At 53.8% G+C, this 18,956-nt stretch overlaps 1 protein-coding gene across 1 annotated transcript in view; it reads left to right on the top strand.

Moving 5' to 3' along the window:
- Positions 1–1,486: 1,486 nt before the first annotated feature.
- Positions 1,487–18,956, top strand: part of LOC102443460 (prelamin-A/C) — a 114,546-nt gene continuing 97,076 nt past the window's right edge. Inside the window, exon 1 of the mRNA XM_075907263.1 lies at positions 1,487–1,504. The gene's annotated coding sequence lies outside the window, so the exon portion shown is untranslated. The remainder of the gene's footprint in view (positions 1,505–18,956) is intronic.

Genomic DNA, 18,956 nt, shown 5'->3' with positions numbered 1-18,956 from the left:
TAACATTTAAAAAGTTAACCGGTTAAACATTACATTTACTCAGCTAACCAGCTGACCCAATAAGCATGCTGGTTAGGATGATGCTTACCAGGTAACCGGTTAACCTTTTACATCCCTCGTTTCAGGATTTTGTGCATTCACCATAAAACAGTGTGGTCTAAGGTTCAACACAAGGTGACTTTGGGGTTCTGTTGTCTCATGCAAGCACTGCTGGAATACTGTGTCCACTTCTGGTGTCCAGAATTCGGGAAGAGTGCTGATAAATTGGCGCGGGGTCAGAGAAGAGCCACGAGAACGATTAAAGGAATAGAAAATAGGCTTCATGGTGATAGACACAAAAAGCTCAGCCTAAGCGAGGGGGTTAAGGGGTGACTTGCTCACAGTCTGCAAGTATCTATGTGGGGAACAAATATTTAATAACAGAGGAAGATCTAACACGATCCAATGGCTGGAAGTGGAAACTAGATAAATTCAGAGTGGAAATAAGGTGTAATTTTGTAATGGTGAGAACAATGATCCGTTGGAACAATTTATCCAGGGTCATGGTAGATTCTCCATTGTTGAAAAATTGAGATGGGATGGTTTTTTCCCAAAAGATTTGCTTTAGAAATTATTTTGGGGAAGTTCTGGAGCCTATGTTATCCAGGAGGTCAGACCAGATGGTTATATTGGGTCCCTTCTGGCCTTGGAATCTACGAATCATTTCCGGCCTACTCCAGAGCAGTGGGAAGTAGTGGCTAGAACATGAGGCATAGGGGTTGGGGGCTCTTTGTTCTATTTTTGGCCCTGGTGTGGAAACCATGGTCTATTGATTAGAGCAGTCAAGGGGGAGTCAGGACTCCTTGGATCTATGCCTTGTTCTGCTTCTAACTCTGCTTTGTGCCTTTGTTTACCCATCTCTGAAGTGGAGATAATCATACCTAGCAGGATAGTTTGTAGTGTAGGGAGAGAGTCTTTTGGTTTGGTGTTCATAAGCATCTTGTGCTATGGGATCCTGATCCATAAGTGGAGTGCTGTGGTGCTACTGTAACAGAAATAATTCATAATAAAAAATAACAGTAAAAAAGTGCAATGTCTATCCTGGAACACAAGCCGCTGCTGTTCGCTATGTTCTTGTTCATAATTAGTATGGGAGCCTTCCAAGCTTTTTAACGGAGTGTTTCTGTCTCCCTTCTATTTTCTGCTCTGTTGCAAAAGGGGAAGGCAGATCCCAGGAGCAAATGCTCAGCAATTTGGAGCATCCAGCAATTCCTGGGACCCACGATGGTGCTTGACGCTGATACAAAGATTTTCAGCGAGATGGTGCGAAGATACCCATCGTGTCCTGGTTGCTCTCATGCAGAGAGAACTCAGATCCTCCTGCTTCTGTTGGATGGGGGCCAGACAGACACCCAGCAGCTGCCGAGACCATGGGGGTCTGCACTGAGACAGAGCATCAGCTGTTGGTAGAAGAGTTCATGCCAGCTCCGTGGTCCCAGATGGTGGTACAAGTTCTGTATCGCAGGTAGGCTCACAGCAGGGCTGGGGGAGGGATGCTTTGTATGAGGGAGGGTGTTGGAAATGGAGCTGTTTTGTGCAAGGCAGTTTGGGTGGAACTGGGCATAAAACCCAGGCCCCTGCTCAAACGACCGCTGAACCCCCATCCCAGAGCTGGGAATAGAACCCAGGAGTCCTGACTCCCGCTTGCCTTGCACATGAGATTAGGATCAGTAGGTCTCTTTATGTCTCCGATTCTGCAATTTACATTTATTCCTATTTAGAACCTGATGTCCCATGGGGCCTGATTCTCCATTGTTCTGAACTTGGCATAACCATTTACACCAGTGCAAAGTGAGTGTAAAATGCTGAGACCAGTGAGTCTAGGAAAGACACATTCGGCCTGGGATGTGAATTCAAGACAGCTCAATACAGCGACTGGGAAGGAGCAGTGGAGAGGCTGGATGGGGCCATAGCTAGCAAAGGAGCAGAGAAAACCAATACAGGGCTGGAAAGGACCCGAGTAGGTGATCTAGTCGAGTCCCCTGCACTGAGGCAGAACTAAATACTGTCTAGACCAAGGGTGGGCAATAACTTTTCATGGGTGGGGGGGCATCCCAAGATTTTGGTAAGTGGTCGAGAACCACATTTTTCTATGCAGGGGATGCAGGTCTGGGATGAAGGCTGAGTGTAGAAAGGACCATGCATGACTCTGTATGGCATGCCATTGGTGGGGGGGAGGGGCTTCGTCACTCGCTTGCCTCCACAAGCATGGCTTCCAGCCAATGGGAGCTGCAAGGATTGTGCTGGGGGCGGGAGCAGCATGCAGAGCCTCTCTCCCCCTCTCCCATGTGGCATGTGCTGTGCAGAGACGCACAGGCTGGCCCCAGCAGCTGGCTGCTTTGAGCCACAGGTGGGGCGCGGCCGGCAGGGAGCCTGCCTCAGACTCTCCCTGGGCTGTTGGACATTGATAGCCCAGAGGACTGTGATGGATCAGATCCAAAGCTTTTGCCCGCTGCTGATTTAAACCATGTCTGGCTGATGTTTGTCTAACATGCTCTAAAAAGCCTCCACAGCCTCAGTAGGCATGTGTTCTAGTGCCTAACTATCCTGCCACGGGAAGGTTTTCCTAATGTCCAATCAAAACCTCTCATGCTTGCGATTTAGGTCCATTGCTTCTTGTCCTATCCTCAGTGGATAAAAGAACAATTGATCACTCTCTGATTGGTTTTGTTGCTCTTCTCTGGACCTTCTCCTGTTTGTCCACATCTTTCCTGAAATGTAGTGCCCAGAACTGGGCACAAGACTCCAGTTAAGGCCTTATGAATGCTGAGTAGAGGGAAAAATTACTTCTCATGTCTTGCTTGCAACATGCCTACTAATGCATCCCAGAATGGTGTTTGGGGATTTGGGGTTTTTTTGGTAGCAGCGTTCCATTGTTGATTCGTATTTAGTTTGTGATCCGCTATAATCCCGAGACCCTGGTCTGCAGTACCGCTTCCTTGGCAGTCACTTCCCATGTGATATTTGAGCAATTGATTATTCCTTGCTAAGTGTAGTACTTTGCTTTTGTCCTTCTTGAATTTCATCCTTCCCCCTCAATGCAAATGTAGCATATTGTAGATTCTTGAACTTCTTTAATTTGGCAATCCTGGGAAACAGGGTCTGCCGGATTAAAGATGTTGCCGGGCCAGGGAGGTAGGGTTGCCAGGTGTCCGGTTTTCGCCTGGACAGTCTGGTAATTGCGTCTTCTGTCCTGTAAAACCTCCCAGAAAATACCTGTATTTTCTGTTTCTCAGATGGAAGACTGGTGGGGACATTTTTCCCTTGCTGTGTCTGGGCAGGGGTGGGTGGAACGAGAAGCACAGGAATTTAAAGGCGCAGCAACCTTTTTTTTTTTTTTTTTTCCTTTCTTGTTGTTGAACCAATTTTTGTCCCGCCATGTTCTGGATTTTTTGTGCAAGTATCTGGCAACCCTACAGGGAGGACATGGTGGGTTCTGGGTATGAGTTGGTGCACTTACCCAGTGCCCTGCTCCCAGGGGCACAAGTGGATCTGTGCTCCTGCTACTCCCAGGCCTCGGGAGCATGCTGCATGCTGGTGGGGATCGGCCTCCTTCTCCGTACCACGGATTAGGGATACCCGGAGTAAGGAGGTGCAGGTGCATTATTACATAGTTATTACTAGTGTCCTGTACCTATCCAGTTCCTTTTCACCCCAGGGTTTAGGGTGACAGGGGTTGTGGGCCACCTTAAGGGATTAAGGTGCATGAAGCTCGCTGGCTGAGCTTTTAAAGGAGACTCAGTGGTGTGAGACACCTCGGTGGGGGGTGCAGAGCATTAGATACAAGCAGCAAAGGGGAACTTGAACAGCTGATCATGCCACCCAGTCCTGGGCAGTGGGGGTGGGAAAGGAAACCAGCCCCCTCCCCCCGCCACCCTAGGATCATTAAAACAAAACCTTTGCATGGTGGATTACTCACAAACAAGGTGTGGCACTAATTGGCACCTTGGCCTGGTGCTGAGGGGACCATGGAGAATAGCTCCTCGCATGCGCCCGCCTGGAGGGGGTCCCTCTGGGGCAGGAGTGAGACAGGCTGGCGGGGTGACATGCTGGCAGAAGCAGCTTCCCGGGTTGCGTGCCTGCTGGGTGTGAAAGCAGCTATTCCTGTCGGGGGAGGAGAGAGTCAGTGTGGCACCAAGAGCTGACAGTATATTCATGGGGCAAGTGCACAAGACAGGAACAAGAGCGGGTGCAGGCTGGTACATGCATCAGGATGCCAAAAGCAGCCAGTGCCATCACTCATTGATTGGGGCGGAGTCTCCTTTACACCGAGACCCCTCTGCACCATCCTAGAACCACACAAGGGTCTCAATTACACGTCCACCCGCTTCTCACCAGGGCAGTGTGGTGCAAAGGGGCCGTATTCATAGCATTTATGGCCAGAAAGGCCACCCCCGTGAGTAGGACACGGCATTACATTTCACCCTGTTATCGAGCACTCCAACTCAGGGGAAGAATCTCTTCCAGACAGGTGGACAGTCTTGATTTGAAGACCCCAAGAGATGGAGACCCTCATGGGTTCCCACTGTAGACTGGGCCAGTGGGTAATGCCCCTTGTGGAGAAGCTCTGTGTCCAATCTGAATTCGCCTGAGGCTGTGTCTTTCCTGCCAGAAAAGTACTAGTTTGTCTGGAGAGGGCTACCTATCTCGATGTAAAATCCTGGAGTGGAGACAAGGGACAGGTGATTGCTGAGGTCTACGGCCTTATCAAATTCACAGCCATGCAAAACATGACACAGGCCGTGAAATCTGGTGTCTTCCCATAAAATCAGGATTTTGTGCGCCTTGTCTCTATACTATACAGATTTATAATAATATATGGCGATATACCATCTCATAGAGCCAGAAGGGACCTTGAGACATCATTGAGTCCAGTCTCCTGCTGTCACAGCAGGACCAAGTACTCTCCCTGACAAATTTGCCCCAGATTCCTAAATGGCCCCCTCAAGGATTGAGCTCACAAACTTGGGTTTAGTGGGCCAATCCACAAACCACTGAGCGCTCCCTCCTCCCACAGGGAGGCCAGCATCTCGCAAATTGGGGGTCCTGACCCCAAAGGGAGTTGCAGGGGGATCACAAGGTTATTTTAGGAGGGTCACGGCGTTGCCACCCTTACTTCTGTGTTGCCGTCAGTGCTGGGCAGCTGGAGAGCAGTGGTTGTAATGTTGGCCGGGTGCCCCGCTCTGAAGGCAGCGCCCCACAACAGCAGCGCAGAAGTCAGGGTGGCAACATCCTACCCATGTCGTTCTGACTGCTGTGCTGCTGCTTTCAGCGCTGGGCACCCGGGGAGCTCTGCTGCTGACAGAGGTCCCAGCTCTTCAGGCAGCAGTGCAGTAATAAGGGTGGTAATACCATCCCATCCTTACTTCTGTGCCGCTGCTGGTGGTAGCGCTGCCTTCTGAGCTGGGCTCCGGGCCAGCAGCTACCGCTCTCCGGCTGCCCAGCTTGGAAGGCTGCACCGCTGCCAACAGCAGCGCAGAAATAACCCCCCTGCCATAACCTTCCAGCCTTAACATAGCTCCTTTGTGGGTCAGGCCCCCGGCCATGGCAACACCGTGACATTTCAGACTGAAATATCTGGACTCATGAAATTTACCATTTAAAAAAATCCTATGAAGGTGAAATTGACCAAAATGGACTGTGAATTTGGTAGGGCCCTATTGATACAGCGAGACAAAACTACACCTCAGGTGGTGTTGCGGCCTGGGGGTGATCTTGATTAGCTAGGGTAAAGTCAGGAGCGGCCTGAGGTGGGCTGTGGCAGCAGGCACCCCAGGTGGAAGGCGCGATTGGCGCCCCTGCCTGCACGGCTGTCAATGGGGTGACATCATCGTCGGGCGCCGTTGAAGGTGGCGCCCTAGGTGATGGCTGAGTCAGCCTGTAGCCATGGGCCACCCCTGGGTAAAGTAAACAACAACCTCTGCTTCCTCTCCAGTGGGATAGTGCGTCCCTATTGCTACCTCCATGTCCAACACAGACCATTTTTGTAGTGAAGACAAAGCCAGACTTCTATTAAACCAGCCCGCTTTCTCATCTAGTCAAGGGTTCAGATCAGAACCTGCCCTAAACTGAGCTGTGTCTCTAGCCCTCTGGCTATGTCTACCCTGGAACCGGGGGAGTAATTTGCAGCATGTGTCGGCCTGCCCGTGCTCACTTTCATCCAGCTACCGTGGCTAGAAATAGCAGTGGCAAGGCAGCAGTGCAAGGGATACCCCTGGGTCCCAGGCCAGCGTGGGCCACCCAGCCTGACGCTTGCATGGCCACGTGCTCCCTGTGATTGGTAGTGCGCTCGCGAGATCAAAGCTGTCATGGGTACATCTGCGTGAGTGGCACTCACGCCTCTAGTGGCAAGATAGATGAGCTTAGCCTAGGCCGCCCCCTCCCCTCCTGCTCTAGTCCTTGTCCCCCCACAGCACGCCTCCTCATCACTAATTCATGGCGCTTGCAGCCTGCTCCATTAGGGAGCAAGCCGCTGACCTCCAGCTGCATGTTACTGACCTGCCTTCCCCTCCCCTCTGCGGCTTGTCGCTTCCTTTCCTCTCCCCAAAGCATTTAACTCCATTAAGCGCCCCTCCCCCTCCAGCCAAGGATCTCTTAAGAGTCCCTTTCCCCGGCACCATCCATGCATCTCCTCTTAGTCCAAGAGGGGCATGTGGCCAGATGTTCGGAACATCTGGAGGGACGCCATGGTTTGGAGGGCCCAGTCCCGCCAGTGCCCAGCCTACTTCCCACTGTGGCCTGCTGCCCCCCTCCAGTGTGGCCACTGGCCCTTGCCCCCGAGCCCAGCAAGGAAGAGCACAGCAGTGTGCCCCAGCAACGCCGCTCCAGCCACCCTGACCATGCCTGCCGGCTGAACGCCTTACCAGGAAGTCCCCGCCTCCCGCAGAGCCAAGCCGCCTGCCCCAGCATCTGGGGCTCCGCAGCAGGCTGCAGGAGGAGCTCTTGGGGTCTCCGGTGGAGCCTGGGAGGGGCCAGGTGAGGCAGTTTGGGAAGGCAGTGCCTTCCCCGGCCTAGGATGGACACCACTGGGAACACACAAAGCAAGGCATCCCTAGTTGAAGCAGGCCTGCCAGATCACCACGAGAGGGTCTCGCCCAGGCCTGCAAATCTGCGCCTGCCCTAAGCAAGGTGAAGATTCTGGTGACAATCGTACAGAAGGGCCTGATCTGGCAAATAACCCTCCTGGAGTGAGTGGGAACGCAGGAGCCTAATCCACCCCCGAGTCGGGAGCGGAACCCAGGGGTCCTGGCTCCCAATCCATTCCCACTGCTACATCGCACATTCCTGCTGGACTTAGGAAAAGAACCCTGACTCTCAGTCCCCTGTTCTAACCAGTAGACGCCCCCCCCCCACCCCGTCCCCTGTTCTAACTAGTAGACACCCCCCCCCGTCCCCTGTTCTAATCAGTAGACGCCCCCCCTCCACCCCGTCCCCTGTTCTAACCAGTAGACCCCCCCCCTCCACCCCGTCCCCTGTTCTAATCAGTAGACGCCCCCCCTCCACCCCGTTCCCTGTTCTAACCAGTAGACGCCCCCCCCACTCCCGTCCCCTGTTCTAAATCAGTAGACGCCCTCCCCACCCCGTCCCCTGTTCTAATCAGTAGACGCCCTCCCCTCACCCCCGTCCCCTGTTCTAACCAATAGACGCCCCCCCCACCCCGTCCCCTGTTCTAACCAATAGACGCCCCCCCCCACCCCGTCCCCTGTTCTAACCAATAGACGCCCCTCCTCCACCCCGTCCCCTGTTCTAACCAATAGACGCCCCCCGCCCCGTGTCAAATAGAATTTTGCAGAGATTGATTAAAAGGGCCTGATTCTCAGTCTCATTAGACCCCTCCAGTGGGTAGAAATGGCCCTCTGAGTATCATCACCGGGGGGGGGGGGTCTCCTATCTGGTGGGGGGGAAAGGGGAGCGGGGCAGATGTTAGAGTTCTGTACTCATCCCACTCCCAACCCCGGCATAGAAGCAGGTTGGGGGATTGCCAGAGCACACTGCACCATGGGAATTCTTGGCTTCCCAAGGTTCATAGGGTGCCATGGAAGCAGAGTGTAAATTCGAGCAGCCTGTAGGCTGCCCTAACTGACGTTGGGTACTGGGCAGGGCCCCAGAATACAGAGAGCACAAAGGTTGTTTAAAGTGCCCTGTAACCCCTCTATCCCTGCCCCCCAGTGCAGGAATAGAGTAACTGAGAATCAACTCCATCGATGCAAGGCTGGATCTCAGCCAGCGTAAACTGGTGTGAGTCCATTAACTTCACCACAGCAAGGGCAATTCACACCAGCTGGGAATACAGCCCAAGTTCTAACTTCTACCAGTCTAGGATAGATTTTTCTCAGGTTCCCAGTGGGGGGGGGGGGGAGGAAATGATAAACCAACCCCCCCCCCCCCCCGGCTGCATTCCCCAATAAATCTGATCTCCACCAGCTGCTCGGAGGGGAGAAATGCTATCGACAGGTGTTTGAAGGGAGCCCGGGACAAAGGCCTTTATTTCCACATGTACCCCCCCCTCCCGCTGCCCGGCTCCTGGGGGATGCAGGCTTGGGGGGGGGGGGCGGGGTTGGGTTCACTGTTTCCTTTGCTTGCTGAGAAGTCAGGTGCATGCAATTATTGTCTAGACGAGTCTCGCTGGGGAGCGCGGTGGCGTAATGGTCCCACAGGGACACCCGCCCGGCTCCTTGCTGCACAAAAGCTGCCTTGAGAGCCCGCGCCTCCCCCTGCCACTCAGCAAAGTGGAGAAACACAAAAGAAAGAGGCGGGGAGGAGGTTGGAAGAGGGGCGGGAGAGATCCCCAGCCCCACCCCTCATGCCCAGCCGCTCATGCTGGCTTCGCTTTAAGAGGGGTCTCGAATAATAAGTGGCGTTGGGGCTGGCTGGAATTTTTGATTCATTTCAGAACAAAGCCATGGGCCTTTGGATCCTGTGAGAGCTCTCCAAAGGCACGATCCTCAGCTGGTGACAACGGGCCACCTGGCTTGAATTACACCTCGGCTGGTGCAATGCAGTTCTGCCGCCTTCAGCAGTGCTAGGCCCAGCTGAGGGGGCGGGGGGGGGGGGGGGGAAGAACTTGCTCTTTTCAGATCTCGTCTGGAAGTTGCTGCTCTTTCCCACCCCTCACCCCTCCAGATTTCCCTGGCCTGGCGCGTATGCGGGTCCAAGCATGCAGGGCCAGGCGAATGCGGCAGGGCAGCCACCCGCTTCACATAGGAAAGGCTAGGAGCCAGAGCGAGAAAGTTTTCAGGGAACTTGGAGCCACAGTTCAACGGCTCCAGCTTCCTCATGTGCTGGTGGCATGTGACTGCCACCGCGCCTCAACTGTGCGCCAGTCTGAGTGAGGGAGTAAAATCCCGTTTAATCGGTTAACCGTTCGGTTTAACTGATTGAGCTGGATTCCGGGTGGGGGAGTGCTCCAGCCTGTGGGGCTCCCGCTCCTGCTCCTTCCCCCCCCGCTCCTGCTCCTTCCCCCCCCCGCAGGGTTGCCGACTTTGCTGGTTCCACGTGGTGCTACCAGCTCCTAGCCTGTGCGGGGCTCCTGCTTCCGGCCCCATGCAGGGCTGTGTCTGTGGGTCTCTTAGGGGGCTGCTGGCCTCCACCCTGACCCACAGCATGGTCATGATGGGCCACAGGTGGGGGGCTGCTCCCAGGCACAGGTTAACTGTTACCCAGTAAGAATCACCCTATAAGGGGATGTTTACTGGGTAACCAGTTACACATTCACATCCCTGATCTGAGTGTTGGGAAGGCTGTGGACTGGCACCCAGGACACCTGGATTTCCTGCAGAACCATCGGCAAATTGCTTAGAACTCACTTCTCATTTACACTTTACATTGCTCTGGCATTAGAAAGGGCCCTTCGTGTTACTGGAGAATGGGGCCTCAGTTTCCCAACTGTAAAATGGGGATAATATTTCCCCCCCGCTTGCTGGAATTGCAGGTGCCTTGGGGCAGGGACTGACTCTCACTATGGCTACGTCTACACTGGCATGATTTTCCGGAAATGCTTTTAACGGAAAAGTTTTCCGTTAAAAGCATTTTCGGAAAATTGCGTCTAGATTGGCAGGACGCTTTTCCGCAAAAGCACTTTTTGCGGAAAAGCGTCCGTGGCCAATGTAGACGCTGTTTTGCGCAAGAAAGCTCCAATCGCCATTTTAGCCATCAGGGCTTTTTTGCACAAAACAGTACTGTGCTGTTTACATTGGCTGTGAGGGGGTCACTCACCACCGTAGCAGGGGTCCATCATCTGTCCCCGGAATCAGTCCATTCCGCCCGCACAGGCCTCCGCTCACGGGGCGTTTCCCCTCTGGAATCCTCCAATCACGTTGTTCTCTTCGCCACACTGCCCTCCGGCAGTGCCCAAGTCACTCGCTCTGAGCCCCCCTTCCGGGGGTTGGTGTCTCTCCAGCAGGCCTTGCCACAGGCCTAGCAGGCTGGCCGGTTGGCTGGCTGTCCGAGCGCCCTGGCCCAGCCTGACTCTCTAGCCCTGCCCTAGCTCCAGGGAGCATCCTGCTCCCTCTGCAGCCAGGCTCACACTGCCTTTGCTGAAGCAGCCCTTCCCTTTTATATCTCCCAGCTGGGCCTTAATTGGCCAACGCCGCCCAGCTGGGCTGAACTCCCCGGCCCTGCTCCAGGCTGGGGTTTGGCTCCTAAAGGGCCAGTACAGGGCAGCTGCCCTGCTACATTGGCCCTCTTGCACAAATGATTTGTGCAAGAGGGCTTTTGCCCGAACGGGAGCAGCACAGTATTTCCGCAAGAACACTGACCATCTTACATGAGATCGTCAGTGTTCTTGCGGAAATTCAAGCGGCCAGTGTAGACAGCTGGCAAGTTTTTCCGGAAAATCAGATGATTTTGCGGAAAAACTTGCCAGTCTAGACACAGCCTATGTGTACAGGCAGTGCCTGACACGATGAGGCCCTGCTTTCGGTTTCTCCAGGGGCTAACGCATGATTGAAGGGGATAACTGAGAGGATTCTCGGGACGGGAGGGCAGTGGCCGTAGTGGGGAATATGGCAGAGGGTAGAAGGTTGGGCAAACCGTGGGCAAATTGTTGTGGGCAATCGGGTTTTCTCCCAGCTCCTCCGAGGACTGAGAGCGTCTCTCCCCATGGTGTGTCTGAGCTTTGGTAATAAATCACGCTCTGGTCGGCCTTACTGCCTCATAAATGGAGGGTGAAGTTCGTGCTCCTGCCTTTACGCTCCCTTCCCAGCGGGAGGATGCCAGGAACTCAGCTCTTCCTGGCTCTCCCTGGCCTGCGGGCTTTTATGGCTTTCTTCCTGGCATGTGCCACCCCTTGGAAAGCAGCCACCTGCCCAGCTGCTCCTTGTGCCTGTGGCTTTCAGGATGTGTGGTTCTCCTTCCCCCGCCCAGCACGGGTGTGAAGCTGGCTTTGCACCCGCCTCGCTCCTGGTGATTCAAGCGGTTGGCTGAAATGCAGCGCGGTTGCTCTCTGATCCCTGTGGCCCGTAGAGAGCTGAGCGTAAGCTAGAGCTACCCCAAGGCTGTGCTGTTTGACAGCAGCAAGCAGGAGTCGTTGGGCAGAGCCCAGAATACCAGGGTTGCCATGGTGGCTTAAAATTTGCTTCCCTCCAGAAGCCTGCAGCAAAGATAGGGGGCGAGGCCCCTGTCTGGGTCAGAGGACAAGGCGTGGTTGTGGGTGCTAATCCCAGGGGGCTGGCTCCTTCTTGTGTGCTCCAGAAAGAGGAGGACGAGGCTCCTGGAGCAGAGCCGACGGTCAGATCGCCAGCCCCTTTGCCCGTGACAGCCCCCTTCCATCACAGGGCTCACAACCTGCTTTTGCAGCTGCAGGCGGGAACGCGGGGTAGGGAGAGAAAGGGGGCGGTGGCAGGGGAGAGAGCAGAGTGACCAGAGCTAATTCAGCTCCTCCTCTCCGCAAGCGTCCCCGTTGTGGTGCCCAGCCGGCCCCTTGCTATTGCTACCTGCTGGACCACGTGAGGCCCAGGAGGGGATGAAACGATCGAGGCCTGCCAGACCGAGGGGCAGCTGGCTCCCATCTGTGTGTGAATGGTGCTGCTTTGATGACACTCAAAACCCGATCCCCCCCTCCCCCTCCTTGGCTGCTCTCTCCTGGCTTCGTTACCAGAGAGCCTCCTGGGCAGGAGCCAGCCGCGTGCCACTCGTGGCGCCTGCCAGGTGGTGGCTGGGCCGGCCTGCCTCCCCGGAGATCATATTTCCTCCCTCGGAGGGGTCGAAAGCAGAGAGCCCTGGATCCTGCCCCACGCCTGCTCAGTGAAAAGGGACGTGCCCTGGTCCCCACGGAGCAGCCTGTTGCCGCGCTGCCGGCCCAGTAACTGGCCACGTTGAGGCCTCCTCGTGGCTCCTGCCTTGGGAGCAGTAACATCCCGGTGCCAGGGCACGCTGGGGTTGGGGCTGAGCAGAGGAAAGGGGCAGGGTGTGGGCAGCTGTCGTGGGGGAACAGTGAGGATGGGGAGCCCTTCAGGCACAGGCTGGGCACATGTTAATCCATCGGCTTTTGTGGCCATGGGGAAACCCCACTTCGATTTTTCCCTTGTGGGACCTGATTCTCACTTAACCTCAGGCCCCTGCCAGTCACTCCGGCAGCACAACGATGCCTGAGAGGGGGTGGAACTGGCCACCTGAGACTCTCCCCCCCACCCCCCCAGCACAGGTGTGAGGCTGGCCTAATGAGCACGGCGTGAGCAGAGGGCAACTGAGAGCCACCCCGAGGCTGTGCTACTTGACACAGAGAAGGGGCCGGGTAAAGCCCAGAAAATGAAGATTGCAATGGTGGCTTAAAATGTGCTTCCCCCATCCACCTCCCAGCCCCGTCTGAAGCTGAAGCACAGCATTAACTGTGAAGTAAGCCTGTAGGCTCTGGCTACGACTGTAGTGTCTCCAGAGAGCACAGGAACCAGCCCCTGCCACCTGCCCCCTATGCAGGGGGTCTCCCAAGCTGGGGTGGAGCTGGCATGAGGGCCCTGAACCCACACTGTTCCCAGACCCCAGTGCAGAGGGCAGATTGGTGGTGCACTGCACTGCGGCTACTCTCTGCTCCCCATAGCATATGTTACAGCAGCCCCGAGGTTGCTCTTCCTTGCAATGGAAATGGCAGGGCTCTGTGAGGCCCCACAGTCTGGGGGGTAGAAAAGTCACTTTAAAGCACCGTAACCCCCTCTGTCCCTGTGCCACGTGCAGGGGTGCAATAACTGAGAATCAGGCCCTGTTGTTTCCTCACCCGCCAGTGGCATGAACAAGCTTGGGGCTAGCACCTTCCCAGCCTTTAGGGAGTTCACAGAGCTGTGGGAATTACCGCCTTCCCCCCGCCCCGTATCCTGCAAAGAAAGTGGGACGAGAAACCTGCTTGGTGGAGGAAAATCTGAGCCCCCTGAGGGAGATGCCAGCTGGACTGAGTCCGAAGCTGCTGTCCGGCACTAGGGGGCACTGCCAGCCACTGGAAGGAAGCATGGAGGAAATAATTGTGTGGCTGTGTGTTTTATGGGGGATCCCTGGGGTTCAAACACAGGAAGCTCCCTTCCCATCTCCGTCGCGTCCCCCTCGCCGGTGCAGCCCTCGCCTGCAGCCCATTACACGGCCCATGGTTTATCGCCACGCTTTGCTGAGCTAACGAGGAGCAATTTTCCAGCCCTGGCACCGTGCCCATTAAAATGAATATGGACGTAGAGGCCTTTGCAGGCCCGACCTTTCCCCATAGACTGTCACGCTGCAGAGCAACAAGGCAGGAGCTTGTGGAGAGAAGGGCCTGGACCCCAGAGCAGCCCTGAAGTCTCATCCTCCACATGGGTCAGTTTGGAAATGTGGGCACAGAAGCCACTTACAGTGCGAGGAAGCACGTGGTGCTGCAGAGAATCAGCAAGAAGGCTGGCGTGAGTCTAAGGAAGGATGAGCTAGTGATCCAGCCACAGGGTCCTCGGAACTGTCTGCTAGTTCTAATCCCATCTCTGGCTCCTGCGAGCAAGTCCTTTTTTTCGTTGCCTCAGTTTCTCCGCCTGCAGACCACTAGGGGCCTGTGGATCACTGGAGAAAATCCACTGGACTAGATCAGAGCCTCTCGGCTTTTCCAGGCGACTGTACCCCTTTCAGGAGTCTGATTTGTCTTGCGTATCCCCCAAGTTTCCCCTCACTTAAAAACGACTTGCGAATAAAATCAGTCCTAAAAATACAACAGTCTCGCTGCACGCTATTCTTAAAACACTGCTGACTTTCTTGGTTGTACCATCTACTATATATTTTAGAGAGTTTGTGCATCTGTCTGTCTGTGTTAGGGATGTTAAGTAGCTGTTAATACACTAATCAAGTAGTGCATGGAATTTCCATTGACTACTCGATTAGGGTATGTCTACACTACCCCCTTAGTTCGAACTAGGGGGGGTAATGTAGTCATACGGAGTTGCAAATGAAGCCCGGGATTTGAATTTCCCGGGCTTCATTTGCATAAAGCCGGCCGGCGCCATTTTTAAATGCCGGCTAGGTCGGACCCCGTGCCGCGTGGCTACACGCGGCACGGACTGGCTAGTTCGGATTAGGCTTCCTATCTGAACTAGCTGTACGCCACACGCGGCACGGGGTCCGACCTAGCCAGCATTTAAAAATGGCGCCGGCCGGCTTTATGCAAATGAAGCCCGGGAAATTCAAATCCCGGGCTTCATTTGCAACTCCGTATGACTACATTACCCCCCTAGTTTGAACTAGTCAGTAAGGGTATGTCTACACTACAGCACTAATTCGAACTAACTTAATTTGAATTAGTTAATTCAAACTAAGCTAATTCGAACTTGTGCATCTAGAGCTAAAAACTAGTTCGAATTAGCGTTTTGCTAATTCGAATTAGCATGTCCACATTGAGTGGACCCTGAACCGAGGTTAAGGATGGCTGGAAGCAGTGCCGGCAGGGCATCAGGTTAGGACTTAGAGCGTGGAGCTGCTGTCTCAGGCTAGCCGAGGGCTGTGCTTAAAGGGACCCGACCCCCACCCCGGACAGACAGTTCTCAGGGGTTCCCTGTTTGCAAAGCAGTCCTGGCTTGGATTGCCCTGAGTGCCCACACTGGGCACATCACAGCACTTGGCCATCAGCCCAGCTGCACTTGCCGCAGACTGCCATCCGGGGGGGGGTTCAATCAGGGGGCTGCAGGAGAGCTTCCACCCTGAGGAGCCCGCAGAGCCACCCCAGTCCTCCCCATCGGGGGCTAATACCCCATTCCTCCCTCACCTCCTTCCACTTACCCTCCCTAGCCCCCCTTCCTGATGTACAAAATAAAGGACACGTGTGTTCAAAAATAGAAACTCTCTTTATTGAACAAAACTCAGGGAGACTGGGAAAAGGAGGTGGGAGAGGGGAAGAGAGAGGGTGGGAGAGGGGAGGGCAACTAAAATGATCAGGGGTTTGGAACAGGTCCCATATGAAGAGAGGCTAAAGAGATTGGGACTTTTCAGCTTAGAAAAGAGGAGACTGGGGGGGGGGATATGATAGAGGTCTATAAAAGCATGAGTGGTGTGGAAAGGGTGCATAAAGAAAAGTTTTTCATTAGATCCCATAATAGAAGGACTAGAGGACACCAAATGAAATGAATGGGTAGCAGGCGTCAAACTAATAACAGAAAGTTCTTCTTCACAAAGCAAATAGTCAACCTGTGGAACTCCTTGCTGCAGGAAGCTGTGAAGGCTAGAATTATAACAGAGTTTAAAGAGAAGTTAGATCAATTCATGGAGGTTGGGTCCATGGAGTGGTATTAGCCAGGGGGTAGAAATCCCTAGTGTGTGTGTCCGTCTGTCCATCTGTGAGTTTCTATTTCAAGAACTCTTCCTAAACAGTAAAAGTTAGGACCACCAAATTTAGCACACAGTTTCCTCTTATCATAACTTAAAGCAAGATCAGGGCATGTTTACATTAGGAAATTATTTCAAAATATCTTATTTCTAAATAATAACTCCCAAAATAATAATTTTGAAATAGCATGTCCATATTAAGGGGACACTTCGAAATTAGTCCAAGGCAGGCTTTGTTAATGCGAATGCGCTACCTCGACTTAGAGCCGTAGAACGCACTGGGGAGTAATTAGTTTGAATTACTTTGGGGAGTTGATATTTCAAAATACAGCCTCTCCCCGAGTTACGAACGAGTTACGGACCAAACGCTTGGCCGTAACTCGATCTGTTCGTGACTCGGACCCCATTGAGTTATATAGCGACCGTACTGTTCGTAAGCGCGGGTCGCATTTGTAACTCAGGGACCGCCTTTACGACCACTCCATGGGAGCTTTGGTCATAAATGCGAATGGTTGTAACTCAACCGTTTGCAACTTGGGGACTGGCTGTAGTGGCACTGGGGCATTCACACTATCACTGCTTCGAAATAACTCTTTCAAAATAAGTGTTATTCCTTGTGGAAAGCAGGAGTACAGATTTCACAATAATCAGCCCGTTATCTCGAAATAAACGGGCTTGGTAGTATGGACGCTCTGCTTGTTATTTCAAAATAAGGGGAGTTATTTCGAAATAACTCCTAAGTGTAGACCAGGGCATAGGCTTAGGGTGTGCCAGCATAATGGGATGTGCATAGAATGCAATTGTTTCTAATCTGGCTATGTCTACACTACAGAGTTTTTCCAATCCTGGAAAAACTCTGCCGGGTCCAGGGAACACGTCCGCTTTTTCGGAATACATCCGTTCTTTCAGAAGCCCTCTTTTTCTCATTGTATGAGGAATAAGGGATCTTCTGAAAGAGGAGGTTTTTCCCACATTTGGCCCCGTATAGACAAGCCAAATGTTGGAAAAGCCTCTTCTGAAAAAAGAAAGTGGAAAAAGGTACACAAATTGTGGTTCACAATTTGCATATCTTTTTCCGGAAAAAGCACACAGTGTAGACATCGTCTCAGAGAGGGGTATGACAGCAGGGACTGTTATACCCCAGAATGACCACAAGGGGAGCAAGTGCCCTGGCTCCCAGGAGCAGCCTGAAGCTGGGCCACATGGTTCCCACTGCCCTGGACCAGCCCTGGGGAAAAGTATCCCCATCAGCCCAAGACTAATCCTGGGGAGAAGCTGCTGGCTTCCCCCAACTCTTGCTCTGAGACCACCAGCCCTTCCCTTGAGCTCCCCCACACCTCCCAACCCCCCAATCTCCTGCCCTGAGCCCCTCTTCACTCTCCAAACCTGACTCCTGCACACCCCCTCTTCAGCCCCCTGCCCTGAAGGAACCAAGCAATGCTCAGCAAGCTTCTATTGTACGTATAAAAGAAATCAATTGGAATATAAATCTTGAACTTACATTTTAGTGTGTAGTATAGAGGACATGTCACTCTATGAAATTTTAGTGTGTATTGACTTCACTTGTGTTTTTCCTGGAGCCTGCTGTAAAACTAGGCAAGGGCCTAGGTGAGTAGATGTATCTCCTGGAAGACCTCTGCATGCTAGGGATGTTAAATATCGGTTAATTGACTAGACAATTAACCTCATGAATTCTTATCGGTTAGTCAACTATTCGATAGTCCCCGGGAGTGGAGCCAGCAGCCCGTGCGCTCTGGCCCTACTGCCGAGGATCCCCCTGCCTCTCCACGCTGATGCCCCTGTATTTGAGGCAGCAGTGCGGGGTGCCAGGTGGGAGCTGGTCTGCAAGAGAAGCCAGTTTAAAAACCAGCTCTCCTCATGGACCGGCTGCCTGTCAATCCACGCTGCTGCCTCTGATACAGAAGCAGCAGCGCAGGGGTGGCAGCAGCCCATGTCCGATGGGAGTCTGAGCTCCCTGACCCGTCACAAACCAGAACTGAGCCGGGCTGCCTGCCTGCCTGGCTCCTAATTCACTTTAAATGCAGAGTCGCAGCAGGGGGAGGTCCTGGATATTGCACAAGCCAGGACTGAATCAGGCTGCCTGCCCACTCAGTTTAAATGCAGAGCCACAGTGGGGGTAGATCCTGGACCTGGTGCAAGCCAGGACTGAGCCAGGCTGCTGGCCAGCCTGCTAAAAAATGTACTGGCGGTAGGGAGGGAAATGTGTGTAGTCTATAGCATTAACCTATATGCGTTTGCTTATCAGTTAATCGGTTAATAGACTACACTATTACACCCCTGCTGCCTACACGTGCCCCCGGTTGAGGACCCCTGGACTAGATGATTAGAATGGCCCTTTTGAGCCTCAAAACCTAGGCTAAATCAGGCTTCAGGTGAGCACCTGGAAAAAGTTATGCACTCGACGTTAGGAGCTGCCGCGGAAGATTTCACCCTGAGTGCCAGCCGTTCCTCTAGTGCATCGTTTGCGTTATACACTAGGTGGCGCGGTTACTCACTCTTGTGTGGGTGGCTACAGCAGTGCTCAGCCTGGGGAAGATTGGGCAGCTCAGCTTCTGGGATGTGGGTGGGAGACGGCGGTTGGTTTGGAGCGAGAGGTTCTGGCCCTCCGAAGGCGTCTGTCCTGGATGCCAGATCTAGACCATAATGGGCTGCTTGTCCGGCTGCTTGCTTTCTCAGCAGTGCCTGGCGCCATCTCCTGGGTGCAAGGAAGGGGCCGCTGGTGTTAATCGTAGATTTGGGGGCTTCATCTGGCACCCGAGAGATCTGGCTTTTCCCAGGAACAGGAGGCCCAATTCTCTCCTGACGCTGCTGATGAAAGTGCAGTGGCCATTCTGTGGGTGAATGGAGAGTTGCGCCTTGGGACCTTGGGAGTGTGAGTCCATGCGGTCAAACCGGGGGTGTGTGTCTGCGGGAATGGACGTGCATGTGTGTGAGCACAAGTGCACAGCTGCAGCTGGGGAGATGTGGGCATGTGTGATTGTGTGCAGCTGATGCAGGATTGTGTACACATGCGTGCGTGCAGAGTCAGGTGATTGTGTGGCTCTCTGTGTGTGCATGCACGACTGTGCAGCTAAGGGTGATCGGCGTGGGGGGTGGGAAGCATGAGTCCGCGCCTGTAGACCCAGGAGGTCTGGGTG

The sequence above is a fragment of the Pelodiscus sinensis genome, chromosome 24, assembly GCF_049634645.1.
Source record: "Pelodiscus sinensis isolate JC-2024 chromosome 24, ASM4963464v1, whole genome shotgun sequence".
NCBI classification, from domain to species: Eukaryota; Metazoa; Chordata; order Testudines; family Trionychidae; genus Pelodiscus; species Pelodiscus sinensis.
The sequence above is the reverse complement of the archived record's forward strand: the minus strand, read 5'-3'. Positions and strand labels throughout refer to the sequence as shown.